This window comes from Moschus berezovskii, chromosome 26 (genome assembly GCF_049115385.1).
Source record: "Moschus berezovskii isolate FMDL1 chromosome 26, NW_MosBer_1.0, whole genome shotgun sequence".
NCBI lineage: Eukaryota > Metazoa > Chordata > Mammalia > Artiodactyla > Moschidae > Moschus > Moschus berezovskii.
In genome coordinates, this window is record NC_142485.1 from 21,239,344 (window position 1) to 21,256,687 (window position 17,344).

Genomic DNA, 17,344 nt, shown 5'->3' on the forward strand with positions numbered 1-17,344 from the left:
GATTGAGATTTTGGGTAGCGTTATTTCTTACTTAGTTCAGGAAGATGGAGAGGCCCATAAAACCCATATATATATGCAGCTTTGTCTCCTGCTGCCCTTTTAGAAGAGCCTAAGGAACACCCCAGTATCAGTATGAAGCCCACATCCAAGGAAACAATGCAGCTCTAACTCCACTGAATGGAAACAAAAATGAGCAGTGGCACTTCTCTGGGCTGGCACTCTGCGCCAGAAGAACATGTATCATCAGACTCATGATTCTTCCCCTTTTAAATGCAAACTGGAGTTTATATAAGAAGGAAACGTCAATTTGATTACCCTTGGGCATTAAGACAGAGATGCCCAAGCAAAGTTTCCCAATATAGCATGGCACTAGAAAGCTATTCCAGAATCACAAGCTGTATCTGCTGAGCTCCTCTTGGCAGTGCCTTAAACAACCTCATCGAGGTGTTATATGAGAGGTGTAGTTGGGTCCCCACAGAAAACCGTGCCTGGAAATACAACTCATCTTCATCCCATAGGGTCAGGAGTGTCAAGCTCAAACACAAGGAGGGGCAGAACAGTTCATCAACATGTTACTTTTCCAATATTGGGTACCCGCATTTTTAAGTCATAGGCCTCTGAAGATTATTAAATTGTTGGAGCAGGCGAAGGACCTGATAGAAAGTAGCTAGCCCTCTTGTTTCAGAAGCGGAGCGGGGGCGGCTGGGGAGGGAGGAATCTGTGTCCAACTTTCCGCTGAAACTTTCAACCTAAGTTCCATCCCTTCTTCTGACAGACGCTACTTGAATGGGTCTAGTTTTGCAAACTAGACGGGTCTTTTCGCTCACAGATTCCGCAGGCCATGTGAGTGAAAAGATCTGGAGAGTGCGAGCAGCGGCACCTGGGACTGAACCCCTCTGATCTCCGGTTTTTCCAGATACCCAATGGGGACCTTTTGGTGGCAGAAGGTGGTTGCCAGGATCAAATGAGAGAAGACGCGCTGAAACGTCACGCTGCTGCCACCCAGGTACGGCGTTGCTGCGCTCCAGGTGTGCTCGGCTCGGCCTGGCCTCCCCACGGAGGACGGGCCGCGCCGGGAGACCCCGACGAGAAAAGGCAGGAAGGTCACCCCGATCTCCGGGCCCGGCGGCGCGGCAGAGCCTCACTTCCCGGGCGCGGGCGGGCGGGGCGCTCCCAGGGGACCGGGCCGAGAGGCGGCACTCCCCGGGCTCCGCTCGGCGCCCGCCGCCGCCCTCCCGGCCCGGAGGCGCCGCTGACCCGGGGCCCCAGGCCGCCGGAGCCCGCGCGCCGCCCGGAGAGGTGAGGGCGGGCCGGGGAGGCGGGGACCGAGGCGGGGGCGGGGAGCCGCGGCGCTCGTCCGGAGGCCCGCGGGCCTGGGGAAGCCGGCACCCGGGCCGCGGCGCGAGGCGCTGGCGGAGCCGCGGCCCCCGGGCTCGGCCCCGGGCCTCCGGGGGCCGCGCGGCAACTTCTCTTTGGAAGCCCCGGGGGGCGCGCGGGCGCGCGATCCCACTCGGCCACGCGCGTCCCCGGAGCCCGGCTCCCGCGCGCCCTCCGTCTATTTTTCCCCGCATCGCGTTCATTCTCACACTCTAAAGTAGGTCACCGGGTGGAAGTTGCGCCCGGCGCAGCCCCTGGCTTTGATGCAAAGGCAGCTTTTCCGCCTCGGCTCCGGGGTGGGGGGCGGTGCGGGAATGCATTGCAACTATTCGGTTCCGTAGAGCTGCCCGCCCCCGTACCTCGCGGCCAGCGCCGGCGACCGTGGCGTTGACCGTGGTCCGCAGAGCGGGCAGGCGGGGAGCCTCCCTTCCACCCTAGTTGGGCCGGCCCCGCGCCTGCCCTCCCCGCCTCGGATCCGGAGGAGGGGGCGCGCCAGGTCGCCTCCCGCGCTCTCGGGCGGGTCTGGCCGCCTGGGGTGAGTGCCTGCTCTTCCGCTGTCATTCCAGTCGCCGAGGGTGACCTGCTTACCTTGAAAACTTAGACGTGATCCGAACAGCGGAGCCTGGCGTGCAGGAAGGGACTGCGGGGATGGGCTTCAGATGTGACACCGGATAAATCAGAACCCGGAGCTGCAGGAGAACTGTTTCGTGTCTAAAGGTGAAAATGAATTTGTGTTTTCCTCGAGTACGCGTGTATCTTTCCCTTTGGAAGCTATCACTTGGGAATTGATTTTTAACTAGCTGGAGGCAATAAACGAACATAACTTGAAGCCAGAAAGTTTGTCAGGGAATATTTTTTAGTTGATCTGGAAAAACTTATTGAAATAGTCCAAGCTGATGTCAAAAATACAGTTTAAGAAAGAATATGGAAACGGGATTGGCAGAATTTGTGTAGTATTTGCTCTAAGTGTCCTTACATATTATCTGAGTTCTTCGTGATAAACGTTCTAAGCCTAGAATGCACAGAAAGAGGGTAAGATTTTGAACAGCTACTGCAAAGGTGAAGCTTTATATTGGCATGTTTGCACGCATTTAAATGTACACGGAATATTTCCTGTGGGCGAAAAGCTAGAACTCAGCTATGTCATTTGAGTTTAAGGTTACTGGCAATAATATAGGTTAACAGTTGGCTTTTAACTCCTTGTTTCAGGAGCTGAAGTACTATTATTCATGTGGCTCATTAGCACAGCGAATCCTTGACATTTCTGACTGATGACCGGTTAATCTGTCTTGAAGTTTAGGAAGGAACAATTGTAGGTCTTTCTGTCCTGATGCCTGGCTTGAAACTCAGTACGAAGGAGTCTCCAGGGATGGTGAGGGCTGCTCTAGAGTAGCTCAGAGGGAAAGATCATTTGAAGAGAATGAAAGCGACTCCCTGGTGGACCCTGATGGCCCATAACTTCTTTGAAAGTGGACCTTGACAGGTTGGAAAGGATCTATCTCCTCACCAAGGAAACTGCTCCAGAGAACTGCTTTCTTAATGCATTCGGTAAGATTTGAGAGGCGGGCTCTCTATAGACTCTTCTCTTAGTTCAAAAGAAATCCTTTTTCTAGGAAGATTCAATTAATGAAATTATGTTCTTTGGATATACTTTGTCCTTTTGTGTGTCTGTCTTAATATAGCAAAAGCATCAAGGTTTTAATAAGATTTTACTTACTGAAGGGATGGGAAATGAAAAATGCTGTGTCCTCATGGTTCAGTTCAGTTCAATGCAGTTCAGTCGCTCAGTCATAACCGACTCTTTGCGACCCCACGCCTCATGGTTAACTCTGCCTTAAAGCAGAGGGACGTGGGGGGAGGTGCTTTCCCAATACATCTTAACCCTCTGTGTACATATATCTTCTAAAGCCAAATCCTAATGGGAATTAAGAGGACTGTAAAGAAGGTATTAATACTTTCAGTATTTCTGATAGGTGGATACGGGGATATTTATATGCATTCCACTTGTAAAGAATTCATACGCGCCTTTAGAGAACGTGTGTCCGAAATTTGAGACACACTATAATGGACACATTATTATCACTACTTTGAAGAAGGTACAGAGGGCCAGACAAGCTTGGCAATAAACAGGATCTCAGTGCTGAGGAAGAAATGCAACTAAATTCTGTGTTTACTGCATGTTGATGTTCTGATTCCTATTTTAAATGGGAACTGAATCAGCTCTCACTGTGATTTAGCCCTTCTATGAAGTATCGTTGCGATTAAGCTGTCAGCACTTGCCTGTGCAGTCTCATGCTTTTAAGTGTAGATAAATTAGGACGCGTTCTGAGGAGAGTGGCAGGAAAGGATGAAGACTGTGTGGTGATTTACTTAAGGACAGACAGAAGGAACTAAATATGGAAGCTGATTCTGCTGCAGTTTGGTTGGTGGTCAGGCTGAAAGTGTGGGGGTGCTAACTGACCCACCGAACATCCCTTAGCCTGTGTGATTCTCTTGATGTCATCAGACAGCCTGAACCTCTAGCTAAGAGGTATCCAAGAGGAGTTGCACCATTCACTTTGGGTACTCACTTTCCAAACACAGAAACTTCTAACCACTTGGAGTTTGAGCTCCATCACCTGGACTGAATTGCTGCATTTCCTCATCTGTGAAATGGGAATAATATTCCTTAACTAAGGTGGTATGTGCATGCATGCTAAGTCGCTTCAGTGGCATCTGCCTCTTTGCGACCCTATGGACTGTAGCCCATCAAGCTCCTCTGTCTGTAGGATTCTCCAGGCAAGAATACTGGAATGGGTTTCCATGCCCTCCTCCTGGAGATCTTCCCAACCCAGGGATCAAACCCGCATCTCTTATGTCTCCTGCAATGGCACGTGGGTTCTTTACCACTAGCGCCAACTGGGAAGCCCAACTAAGGTGGTTCAGTTCAGTCGCTCAGTCGTGTCCGACTCTTTGCGACCCCATGAATCACAGCACGCCAGGCCTCCCTGTCCATCACCAACTCCCAGAGTTCACTCAAACTCACGTCCATTGAGTCAGTGATGCCATCCAACCATCTCATTCTCTGCCGTCCCTTTCTCCTCCCGTCCCCAATCCCTCCCAGCAACTAAGGTGGTAGTCGGGAGCAAATGGAATAACTGGTGTAAAACGCACAGTGTAAGCTGTCTGACAAGACAGAGAAATATTATGGCTTAAATCTCATCTCCTAGGACTGCAGAGGGGTTGCTGTGTAATTGATGGTAGAACGGAGTATTTGGGTGACTCATTCTCCTGTCCTGGTAAATGTATTATACTTTTGTACAATACACTACAGGGTACAATAGACTCTTGGTAATCAGTGTTTGAGGGGGAATCAGAGGCTTATACTGTCAGGCCTGCATCTCCTCCCCCATGGACAGACCACTGGCTTATCTAGCTGAATGAAATTATGTGTGGTGGTTCTGAGAGGTAATGATGAGATAGCAGGGGGAGGAAGGAGATGAAATTCTAAAATCAAGTTTAAATCTTTTATAAACTAGCTTCTGTTAATGCCATTAAAGTGTGGTTCTCATAAAATGATTAGAGTCCATAGTTTTCCCCTGGGCAGGTACATATTTAGAAATGGAGTAGTTGGGGCTGAAGCAGCAATATGACTCATGCAGGGTTTTATTCCTTGAGCATCCCTAAGTCACCTGAGACACCATGCTAAAGCCTTCAGGATGCAAGAAAAGCAGATGTAACCCCTCCTGGAAGCATGGCTGCTGGTACTACACAGGTAAACCTATCATTATACCTGTGCTGAGCTATGCAGAAAACACGTCAAGCGGGGAGACGGGGACTTTGACCTGTGAGGGAGCGAGGTCAGGAATGTGTGCTTTAGGAAGTGATATTGGGATTGGGAAGGATTAAAGCCCAGTGAACAACACTGCAGAGATTCTGTGCACTTGCTGTGTGCAGGTTTCCTGATGAGGAGAGAGTGAGCAGCAGAGAGAATGGATATCTTTGCCGAGACGGGCAGTGGTGTATGAGTGGGGCTTGAACAGCAGGCTGGGCTGGGAGACACGCTTGCTTTTCTTTTACATCAAGAATTATATCTCCATAGAGTCTTAATTGTTTTGTGTAAACAGCTTAGGATTTGTTTTTCTTACAGATTACTGAATTATAAAAAACATACTGGCAATTTTTTTTTAAGCTGTCCAGAGCCTAAGCCAATATTTACCATAATTGACTAGTTTGTCAACTCTTTGTATTATTAACTGTCTGACTTTAAAGCCATCTGGATTCATTTTCTCTTTAGAAATCTGATAGATTTTTGTTTAGAATACATATTTTGTATATTTCCAGCTGCGTGCGTGCGTGCTGCGTCATGTCCAACTCTTTGCAATTCCATGGACTATAATTTCCAGCTACTAGATTTCTTTTTATCTAGCTATCTATTAAGAGAAAAAACACTATGTATAGATGGACTTGCCAGGTGGCACTAGTGGTAAAGAAGCTGCCTGCCAGTGTTGAGATTTGAGACATAGGTTCTATCCCTGGTTGGAAGATCCCCTGGAAGAGGGCGTGGTAACCCACTCCAATATTCTTGCCTGGAGAATATATGGACAGAGGAGCCCAGCGGGCTTCAGTCCATGGTGTCACAAAAAGCTGGACATGACTAAAGCGACTTAGCATGCACATGTGTATAGGATAGCTGGAAATAAAATATATGTATTTATCCAGTTTGAATCTATCTATTCAAGAGCTGATGGATTCGCTTGATTTTCTCCTGTGGAAAGTGCCCTTGCATCTGCATCTGAGAAGCCCTGAGTCCAGCTCTGTGATACTAACAGTTCCGACAGGGCAGTGCCACCCAGGCCAGGTCACGTGAGGAAGCTGGCAGAGAACTGCTGTCACTAGGTCCTGCTTTTATTTGGTTTTTTATTTCCTCTTGTCTTCTCTCTTCCCTTCTTTTTCCTTCCTCTCTCCCCTCTTGTTATTTTTCCTTTCATGTTTTTCTTTTTCTCCAAACGTCTCATGACTATTTCTAAGCCTTTATGCTGTGGCCTCATCCTTGGGCCCTAAGAGTGGTGCCTTGATTTGGGGAGTTCTTGGTGGCAGGGCCGTGACTTCTCCCAGGTCCTTAAGGAGTCACTGTGGAGGTCACAACCATTTTCCCCTTCGTGGTTCTCTCCAGGCTTTACCTGCTGTCCTGGGCACTGAAGGCTGTCATCTTTCCTTTCTCTTGTTTTAACGTCATGGTGCAGATAAGAGAAACTCTCCCAGCTGTTTTAAGCAGAAAGGGGTTTCATACGGGAAGTAGGAGCTCACAGGAAGGCTGGAAGGAAAGGCTGCTGCTGAGAGAGGAGAGGCAGCAGGCTGGGCTGGAGGGGTGAGCCCCAGATAGCTCCACGGGAACTGGCATCCGAGAGTTGCTGCCGTCATCGCACAAGTCCGGAGGCTGGGAATCGGAGCCACTGCCCAAGCTGCTGACGTCAGAGCTCACTCTGAGCTGTGTTCAGTGATCAGAGAAGCTGCTACAAAGCACCACTCTACGCAGGAAGCTAGTAACAGAACCTAGTTACCAAGGACAGAGACAAGCCAGCGGACATCTTCCTTAGACACCCTCTACCTCGCTTCTCATGCAAGTCCTCTCACTTGGCAGAACCTAAGCTGTGCCCAGAACCCTGGCTGCAAGGGACTCTGGGAAATGTAGCTGATGGTTTTCCAGCCTAGAGACAGAGGAAGGCACACCTGGAGGAGACCAGAATGGATGCTGTGTGACACTCCAATTCCAGTGCTTACTGGAAACAGATTTCATCAGAGACTTAGCTGGAATATTTCACTCCAAGCAGAGAGATGATATATTGTAAGAATCAAAAAAGGATCCAGTTGCTAACCAATTTGCATTTCAAGCAGATGGATGTTACAGTCATTACAGATGAAATTGCTAGAAAAAGCACCGAGCAAATAAATCACTAAAATTCCTAATCACCTACCCCTTCCTGCGGTGGTTCTATTTGAATATGAAATAATCTTCTTTTGTTTCAGTTTCATAATTGAGGCAAATTATCAAGAAAATGATTTTTAAAAGCTCCTCCCCACCGAAGTTCCAGAAAGCCTATCTACTTAATGAATAGCAATACAAAGGAGGAACTAGGGTCTGATCAGGGATATAGTAGCTTCTGGAAGGCTGGTTCTTTCATTAAATGAATTATCTGTGTGACTGTGTTTCTATTGAATCTTTCTTTGCTCCGGAACTTTAATGGTTTTTTTTTTTTTTTAAGAGGATTAAATAGAGAAATGTCCTGTTAATTGGAGATTAAAATAAGAGTATGCTTGAATTCACTCTAATTACTTATTTCATACTCTGAGGCTTGTCAGATTTTTTTTTGAGTTATTAAAGTAAATATGATTGAAAGTGAAAGTGAAAGTCGCTCAGTCATGTCCAACTCTTTGCAACCCCATGAACTCTATACAGTCCATGGAATTCTCCAGGCAAGAATACTGGAGTGGGTAACCTTTCCCTTCTTCAGGGAATCTTTCCAACCCAGGGATCGAGCCCAGGTCTCCCACATTGCTGGAAGATTCTTTACCAGCTGAGCCACAAGGGAAGCCCAAGAACACTGGAGTGAGTAGCCTATCCCTTCTCCAACAGATCTTCCCAACCCAGGAACTGAACCCAGGCCTCCTGCATTGCAGGCAGATTCTTTATCAACTGAGCTATCAGGGAAGCCCTGATTTGAAGATCAAATGTGATTCAGTCTTTACAATTCCTAAGTAACACATTATCATTTATTTGTACTCAGAAATTATATTAGCACATCTAGGAATTAAGTCTTGAATATTGAATGAAATCATTTTATATTTGCTTCTGGTATTTGAACCTAAAAATTAGAGAAGAGTAGCTGAGGGAGATGGAGTTACTTAGTGAATTTGTTAGTCTAATATATATATAATTTCTAATTGATTTTCATGTCTCAAAAGGTGAGAGTTCATTCAGAGATCTACTCTGGTAGGTAATGGAAGAATTTAAATGCAGAATTATAAATGCTGCCTGGGATAAACCACACTATTATATTATAGGTCCAGTGGTGACAGCAAGAGTTGAGCCACTCGGCCCCATGCCACCATAAACAAACACATCAAAATAAAAACAGTACTCTCTCTGTAAATGCAGCTTCAGGACAAATGCATTCTCTTCCACAGTGAGCCCCCAGCTAAGCCCATTTACAGTATATTCTCAGGAAGGAACTGGTTGAATCTAACCTTAATCGGATTCACTGTGAGTAATAGTAAGTGGTATTCATCTTTGTATGTTACAGTAACACACACATGACCTGATTCCAGCTTTTCCCCACCCTCCTTTTTTTCTCTCTCATTCCTGTTTGAATAAATATTCAAGAGAAAAACCTGGCTTTTTCCTCCCTCTGGGCTATCAGCATGATGAGTTCCTGTCTTCAGCTATATGGGGCTGTTATCTTTTTTTTTTAAGATTTAAAATCAAAATGGTCTTTTGATTTGAGAAGTGTATTATAGAGCAGAAGAACATCCAAATCTTAAATCACTGGTTAGATCACTGATGTGCCAAATTGAATTAGGGATGTGGGAAGAAAGACCATGGGGTTGTGGTATATTTTTTAAGGCAAAATTTATATGACACACCCACAGCTCACATCAAACTAAACACTGAAAACAGAAAGCTATCCCTCTGAGATCAGGAACAAGAATGCCCACTCTCCCCACACTTATTCAGCATGGTGTTGGAGAGAATTAGGCAAGAAAAATAAATAAAAAGCATCCAAATTGAAAAAGAAGAACTGTCACCATTTGAAGATGACATGATTTTATATATAGAAAACCCTAATGACCCCACCACAGACTATTAGAAATAATAAACTATTAGAAGTAAAGCCTCACGGTGTAAAGTCAATATATGAAGTTGTATTTTGCATCTCTATACACTAGTAACAAACTAATATTAGTATTATGTGCTGCCAAAGCGCACACTAACACCACACTCGCAAAAGAGAAATTGAGAAAACAATCCCATTTATAGTCACAACAAAAAGAATACTATATCTAGGAATAAATTTAATCAAGGAAGTGAAAGACTTGCACCCTGAAAACTGTAAGACATTACTGAAAGAAATCAAAAGAAGACAAAAGAAACTGAAAGATATTACATGTTCATGGATTGGAAGAATTAACATTGTTAAAATTTACATATTATCTAAAACAATGTACAAGTTAAGTACAATACCTATCAAAATTTCAACATTTTTCACAGAAATAGAACTTAAACCCCTAAAATTTATTTACAGCCACAAAAGATCCCAAATAAGCAATCCTGAGGAAAAAAGAATAAAGCTGGATTTGATTTTAAATTATACTATAAAAACATAGTAGTAAAAACAGCATGGTATTGGCAAAAAAACAGACATACAGATCAATGGAACAGAATTGAGAGCCCAGAAATAAATCCGTACACATATGGATAATTAATTTATGACAAAAGAGCAAAGAACATACAAGGAGAAAGGATAGTCTCTTCAATAAATGTTCTTGGAAAAACTGGACAGCCACATGCAAAAGAACTAAATTACATTAGTCTTAAACCATACACAAATAGAAACTCAAGTTGGATTAAAGAGTTGATGTAAGACCTGAAACCATATAACTACTGGAAGAAAACATAGGCAGTATTCTCTTTGCAGTTGCTCTTATTAATGTCTTTCTAGACATGTCTCCTCAGGCAAGGGGAACAAAATCAACCATGAAACAAATGGACTACATCGAACTAAGAAGCCTCTTCACAGCAGAAGGAAACCATTAACAAAATGAAAAGACAGCGTAACAAATGGGAGAAGATATTTGCAAATCATGTATCCAATGAGTTAATATCTAAAAAATACCAAGAACTTCTACAACTCAATAATAAAAAGCCAGACAACCCAATTAAAACACAGGCAGAGGAGCTGAATAGACATTTTCCCAGAGAAGACATACAGATGGCCAGCAGGCACATGAAAATATGTCCAATATCACAAATTATCAGGTAAATGCAAATCAAAGCCACAGTGAGGTATCACCTCATGGCCATTAGAATGGCTATTATCAAAAACACAAGAAATAACAAATGTTGGAAAGGCTGTGGAGAAAAGGAAGCCTACATATACCGTTGGTGGGAATGTAAACCAGTGCAATCACTTAGGGAAAGCAATATGAAGATTCTTCAAAAAATTAAGAATAGAACTACCATATGATCCAGCAATTCCACTCCTGGATATTTATTGAAAGAAACAAAAACACTAATTCTAAAAGATATGTATACCATCACGTTCATTGTACTACTTACAAGGGCCAGTATATGGAAACAAAGGCCCACTGATGGGTGGATGGACAAAGAAGTTGTGGTTTATATACACAACAGAACATCATTTAGCCATAAAAAGCTGCGATCTTCCATTTACTCCAACATTGACCTTGAACATATTATGGTGAGTGGAATAAGTTAGACGGAGAAAGACAAATACCACGTATTTTCACTCTTATGTGGAATATAGAACAAAACAAAATAAATGAACAAACCAAAATAAAAAAACCACAAACAAACATACAGAGAACAGAGAAGTGGTTATGGGGGTGGGAGGAGAGCAAAATAGGTCAAAGGATCAACCGCACAGCGATCAGAAACTAAACTTTCAGTGGTGAGCACACTGCAGTGCATACAGAAGTCAAAATATAATGCTGTACGCGTGAAACGTAGATAATGTTACAAACCACTTTAAAAAAAAAGAACTTTAGTGTTTAAAGAAGGAAAGAGTTCATAAGAATGGAGGGCTGCTTTTGGTACTTTAGTCACTGTTCGGCAAGTAATCAGTAATTTTTTTAAAATGTGAAGGGTGGCATCAAGGAGAGGGGAACTTCATTCTGATCAAGGATTTCAGTCCTATGACCACATGAAATTTAATCCAATCCCAAGAATCGGTTTGGAAGCAGATTTTACCCCAGAACCGCTAGCTGACAGCTCACCCTGGCTGCTTATCTTGATCTCAGGCTTACCATCGTCGGAGCGGAAAACTCAGCCATGTTGTGCCAAACATCTAACCAACAGCGTTATGAGCAAATAAATGTGTTGTTTAAAATTAAAAAATTAAAATACTGGAGACTGTAGCATTCTCCGGGACACCGTGTTTATAATTAGAGTGATTCTAGAAAATGCAGGCACATTCTAAGTGTTAAGACGTTTCCAAATGAAGATGGCAATACAACGATTTACGCGATCACGAAATAGAACCAGGGTGATCATGTGACTTACCGTTCAACCTGGGACACTTTTGAGAGCAAAAAGGGAGGGCACTGCAGGCCGACCTTGTTACACTGTGCTTCATTTTATTGCACTTTGCATATTTTCTCTTGCCTACAAATTGAAGGTTGGAGGCAGCCCTGCATCAAGCAAATCTATCAGTGCCATTTCTCCAACAGCATATGTTCGCTTTATGCCTTTGTGTCACTTTTTGGTAATTCTCACAATATTTCACACTTTTTCATTGTTATTATATTTGCTATGTTGATCTGTGATCAGTGATCTTTGATGTTACTACTGCAAAAAGATTAAGACTCACTGAAGGCTGAGATGACAGTTGGCATTTTTAGCAATAAAGTATTTTTTAATGAAGGTACATACATTTTTTATACATAATGCTATTGCACACTTATAGACTACAGTATATTACAAACACAACTTTTATTGTAATGGGAACCAAAATTTCAAGTTCTTCACTTTATTGCAATATTTGCTTTATTGCAGTGGTCTGGAACTGAACCCACAATATTTTCAAGGTCTGCCTGATTAATGAGTGCCCTGGGGAAAAGAAGCATGGGTGGGGATTGCCCCAGCAAGCCTGGACTTCAGATTTCACCCAAGATTAAGGTGTTGTGTAGCATTATTGCATTAATTGCAACAGTGACTTTCATAAAACTTACCATTTTAACCATTTTTAAGTCTATAATTCAGTGGCATTAAGTACGTTCACACTGCTGTGCAATCATCATCATTCATCTACAGAATGTTTATCATCTTACAAAGCTGAAGCTACACCTATTAAACAGCAACTCCCCATTTACCTCTCCTCCCAGCTCCTGGCAACCACTGTTTCTACTTCCTGTCTCTATGAGTTTGACTACTCTAGGTACCTTATATTAATGGGATCACACAGTATTTGTCCTTTTGTGACTTCCTTATTTCACTTAGCAAAATATACATTGGTGCTGTAGCATGTATCAGAGTTGTACTTCTTTTTAAGGCTGAATAGTATTTTTCTGTGGGTTTCCCTGTGGCTCGCTGGTAAAGAATCTGCCTGCCAATGCAGGAGATGTGTGTTTGATTCCTGGGTTGGAAGATTCCCTGGAGGAGGAAATGGCAACCCACTCCAGTACTCTTGCCTGGAGAATCCCACAGACAGGAGTCTGGCGGTCCATGGGGTGGCAATAGAGTTGGACACGGCTGAGAGACTAAACAACACAAGTGTTCTTCTGTATGTATATACATGTTATGTTAATTCATTCATCTCTAAGTGGATACTTGACTCACTTCCACCTTTGCAGTTGTGAATAATGCTGCTCTGGACATGGGTGTGCAAATCTCTCCACAAGCCCTTGCTTCCAGTTCTTTGGGGTATATATCCACCATATGGATTTTTAAATAAAGTTAAAAATGGAAGGGGAAAAGAATATTATTTCCTGTCAGGATCTTTTTCATTATACTTCATCCTCATACTCTGTTGGGCGGAAGTCCAGCACTGTCTCTGCAGAATTCATCAGAGAAAGGAATCTGGGGTCATCTAAACAAGCTGCCTGCTGATAAAAGTACCCAGGGTCTCGAATTCCATCCTCACACAAGGAAGCTAGCTCTTCTGTCACAACGTCATAACGCACTGACCACAGTTTTTAAGAGAAAAGGTGTGGCATCTAGAATGTCATGATTGGAGTCAGGGAATAACCTCCAGGAGCACAAAGAACCAGGGGATCAATAGCATGAGATCAAACAGAACTGGTCCACGTGACCAAAAACATAACACAGGGGACCATGGCAACAAACCAACAACCACCTGTTGGCTTGGAAAGTGAGCCGAAAGGAGACAGGTAGCAGAATGTGCTCCTTCTACATAAAGAGAAAAATATTCTTCCTTTGGCTGTGGAAGTAGGTAATAATGTCAAGTTAGGGGGCTTGGGGTGGACATGCACACACTGCTTTATTTAAAATGTATAACCAACAAGGTTCCACTGTATAGCACAGGGAACTCTGCTCAATGTTATGTGGTAGCCTGGATGGGAGGGACGTTTGGGGGTCAAGGGACACATGTAAATGTATGGCTGCATTCCTTCGCTGTTCATCTGAAACCATCACAACATTATTAATCAGCTATGTGCTGTGCTTAGTCGCTCAGTCGTGTCCAGCTCTTTGCGACCCCATGTACTGCAGCCTACCAGGCTCCTCTACCCATGGGGATTCTCCAGCCAAGAATACTAGCTGAGTGGGTAGCCCATCACTACTCCAGGGGATCTTCCCAACCCAGGAATAGAACTAGGGTCTCCTGCATTGCAGGTGGATTCTTTACCAGCTGAGCTCCCAGTAAGCCTTGATTCATTGCCTATACCCCAGTACAAAATAAGAAAGTTAAAAAAAAAAAACACTATGCATCTGATCTCAACTTATTAGTCCCTTTACAGAAATTGTTGTTGTTATTTAGTCGCTCAGTCATATCCTGACTCTTTTGTGACCCCATGGACTGTAGCCTGCCAGACTCCTTTGTCTTGGGGGTTCTCCATATAAGAATCCTGGAGTAGGTTGCCATTTCCTCCTCCAGGGGATTTTCCCAACCCAGGGATCAAAACCGCGTCTCCTGCGTTGGCAGGGAGATTCTTTACCGTCTGAGCCACCAGCGAAGACCTTTATGGAAATAGAAGCATTAAAATATGACCCTTCACTTGAAATTTTTTAACTTGGCTTCCATTGGGGATTTATAGATCTGGACATGTCTGACATGTCTGGAACAAACAAGGAATTGCCACATTTGCTGGATGGGAATTGCTCCCTCTCTTGAAGTCTCATTGGCAGATACCAGCCTTCTGTGGAGTCAACCAAGAAATCTCATTCATCTGTAACAGGAGACTTGAAGAAATTTAATAAAATTTTGGTGATCAGTAGTAACTGATACACCTGTATTCAGAAAATACATCTGCAGAAGTTACCTGCCAGCCAGACAGCTGAGAGCCCAACAGGTGTTAAGGAGCATTGAGAAAAGAAGACCCAAAGTGAATATCTCATGGGCACCAAAAATGAACAGCATCCACAAGTCTGCTTGCATTAGACCGCACTTTATTGCTGAGTACCAAAAAATTACCAGGGAAATACATGCAAAAACCTGCACATGCATGTTTATAATGCAAACATCCCAAATTCACAAATAATCAAGACGTCCTCCAATAGGTGAATGGGTAAACTGTCTGTTCATACAGTGGTATACTAGTCCATAGTTTTTTTTTTTTGGCTGTAGCACACACAACTTCCCTGACCAGGGATCAAACCCATGCCCCTTCCATTGGTGGTGTGGAGTCATAACCACTGGGCCACCGGGAAGTCCTGGAACATTATTCCGTGATGAAAATACCTATGGAGCTACAGAAAGACATGGAGAAGGAACATTAAGTGCATAATTGCTAAGTCAATAAACCAGGCTGAAAAGGCTAAATTCTATATAATCCCAATTTTTTGACATCTGGGAACAACTACAAAAACAGTCAAAAGATCAGTGGTTGCCAGGGGTTTTTGGTGGGGGAAAAGAGGTGAATTAAGTGGACACAGAGGGTTTTATGGCCGTGAAACTATTCTGCATGGTATGTGGGTAATTGTGGGTACATGACATATTGCATGTGGCAAAACCCATAGTACACGATAATACAAACTGTGAAGTCCTACTATGGACACTTATTAACAATAATGCATCACGATTTGTTCATCAATTGTAACCAAAGTTCCACACCAATGCAAGATGTTAATTTTTAAATTACCTAAATATTAAAATATATATATTAATAGGTACTTCACGTGCTAGAGAAGAAAATGTAGACAATGTTAACTCAGTAGGCCAGGTAATGGCATGTCAGGGAACATGGTTCAATTCAGGGAAATTAATAAATGAGAGCATTTCTGTCATTCCAGTCCCAGCTGAAACATTTTACAAGCGGCACTTACCCTAGGCACTGACATTTCACCCGAGCTCTTAGGAGATAGGAAGATGTACTCAGTGAGACTTCTGAGCAAACTACTTCTGGCCATCCAGTTGAAAGTGGGTTAAATACTAGGACCAGAGCTCAGGGAATCCACTGACAGACAGGCCTGAAACCAGAGAAAAGGTCGCTTTTGAAGCTGTTAAGGCCATTCATCACCAAGGCCCTCCAACCTTCTACCATTAATTTTTCCGCCTGCAGACACTGCCTGGATTCTCCAGGCTGGCTTTCCTCTGCCAGAAGCTCTTGAGGCTTTGCATCTAGTTGGCAGAAATGCAGACCTACCTTTTCTTGTTTCGCGAGCCAAGAATGTTATATTTCCCACATGACCATGAAAATTGGGCCAGACGACCCGCCATTCCCTTAAAAAAGCTACCCAGACACACGTGCATGCCCATATGTATGCAGAATATGTAAAAACCTCCAAGTGGAATGCTCAGCCAGATATTTTTAAACTCACTTATGCTAGATAATCTGTCTATTTTACTTGTTAAACTTTAGGCCTTTTGAGATTCAGTGGAAGTATGTGCATACAAGAGATTTTATTCTCATTAAGATGATTATATTTTGAATATGTTGATGGTTTTATGTATAACATACCACTTTAGGATGATAGCGAATGCTCAGAAAGCAGAAGTTACTAGGAATCCCACTACAAGCGCTGTTAAAAACAGAAAACTGTATTGCAGGCAAGGTACGCCCTGTGGACTCAACTGTCAAGTTACAAACTTTTAACCACATAGTTTGGTGCTCTGAATGATTCCCAGGGTTTTGTGTCTTATGATTTGTCCATTTAAAAAAAAGGAAATTGAAGGATAATGGAATAATTTTTAAAGTGAAGGGAAACTGTATTTTGACACAGAAAATTTTATTACAGGTAATAGTAATCATTAAAGCATTTATTCAGGCTATTGAATCCTTTGTGTATGAATTAATTTAGCTAAAGCTGTGACTACTTTAGTTAGATCTTGGGTTATAAACTAGACCACAGTGTGGCAGGGTAGACCCCTGCAGTTGCAGAATTAGTACAAGAAGATTTTAGTCATTCAGAAACATAATTATATAGTTTTCTTTTATTTACACATTGGCTCTCAAGTATTTATAACGGCGTGCATTCTCACTGTGACCCAGAGCTTAAATAAGCCTCACTCCACACACAGCTGACATTTTCCTCGCCTGGCCATGCCAGCATCATGGTCTTCTCTCACCATCCTTACATCCTGCAACCATTTCCTTTCAGGCCTTCCTTAGCATCCTGAACCCTTCGCTTGAGCAGCACTGAACTGAGGCTTCATGCTTGACAGATGACCAGTGGATTCAGAAAGAATATATTCTAGTCCACATACTAACGGTGAGTTCCCCAAGTCCCAGCAAAATGACCATCCTACGAACTCAACCATAGTTTCTCTCCAGGATGGTGTTTCTCTGAAACCGAGCAATGGAAACAGGTGGCAGGATAACCCGAGAGACCTTGGAGATGGAGTGTGTCACACGGCAGCCAGGCTGCGGTGGGTTGAGAGGAGACTGGATGACCAGCAGACAGGTGGGATTCATGGACCCCTCTTGAAAAGGAAGGAGGAAGACGAGGGTAAAGCCTGAGAGCAGAGGCAGGGTCTGGCAGGGCTTGTTTTGTGTGTGGCTTTGTGTTTCTGTTTAAGCAGAGGGGGCTCCGGGTGTCTGCTGGCCGAGGAGAGGAGGCCACGGGCAAGAGCCA

General features: G+C 43.6%; 1 protein-coding gene across 3 annotated transcripts in view; it reads left to right on the plus strand.

Moving 5' to 3' along the window:
* Positions 1-907: 907 nt before the first annotated feature.
* The window catches only part of TRMT9B (tRNA methyltransferase 9B (putative)), a 69,557-nt gene continuing 53,120 nt past the window's right edge, over positions 908-17,344 (plus strand). Inside the window, exons 1-3 of one of the 3 annotated variants that reach the window (XM_088832629.1) lie at positions 908-1,299; positions 1,944-2,094; positions 16,871-16,981. The gene's annotated coding sequence lies outside the window, so the exon portion shown is untranslated. Of the gene's footprint in view, positions 1,300-1,372; positions 1,595-1,943; positions 2,095-16,870; positions 16,982-17,344 lie in introns of those variants that run through there. The other 2 variants (XM_088832630.1, XM_055416525.2) reach the window with 2 other exon arrangements.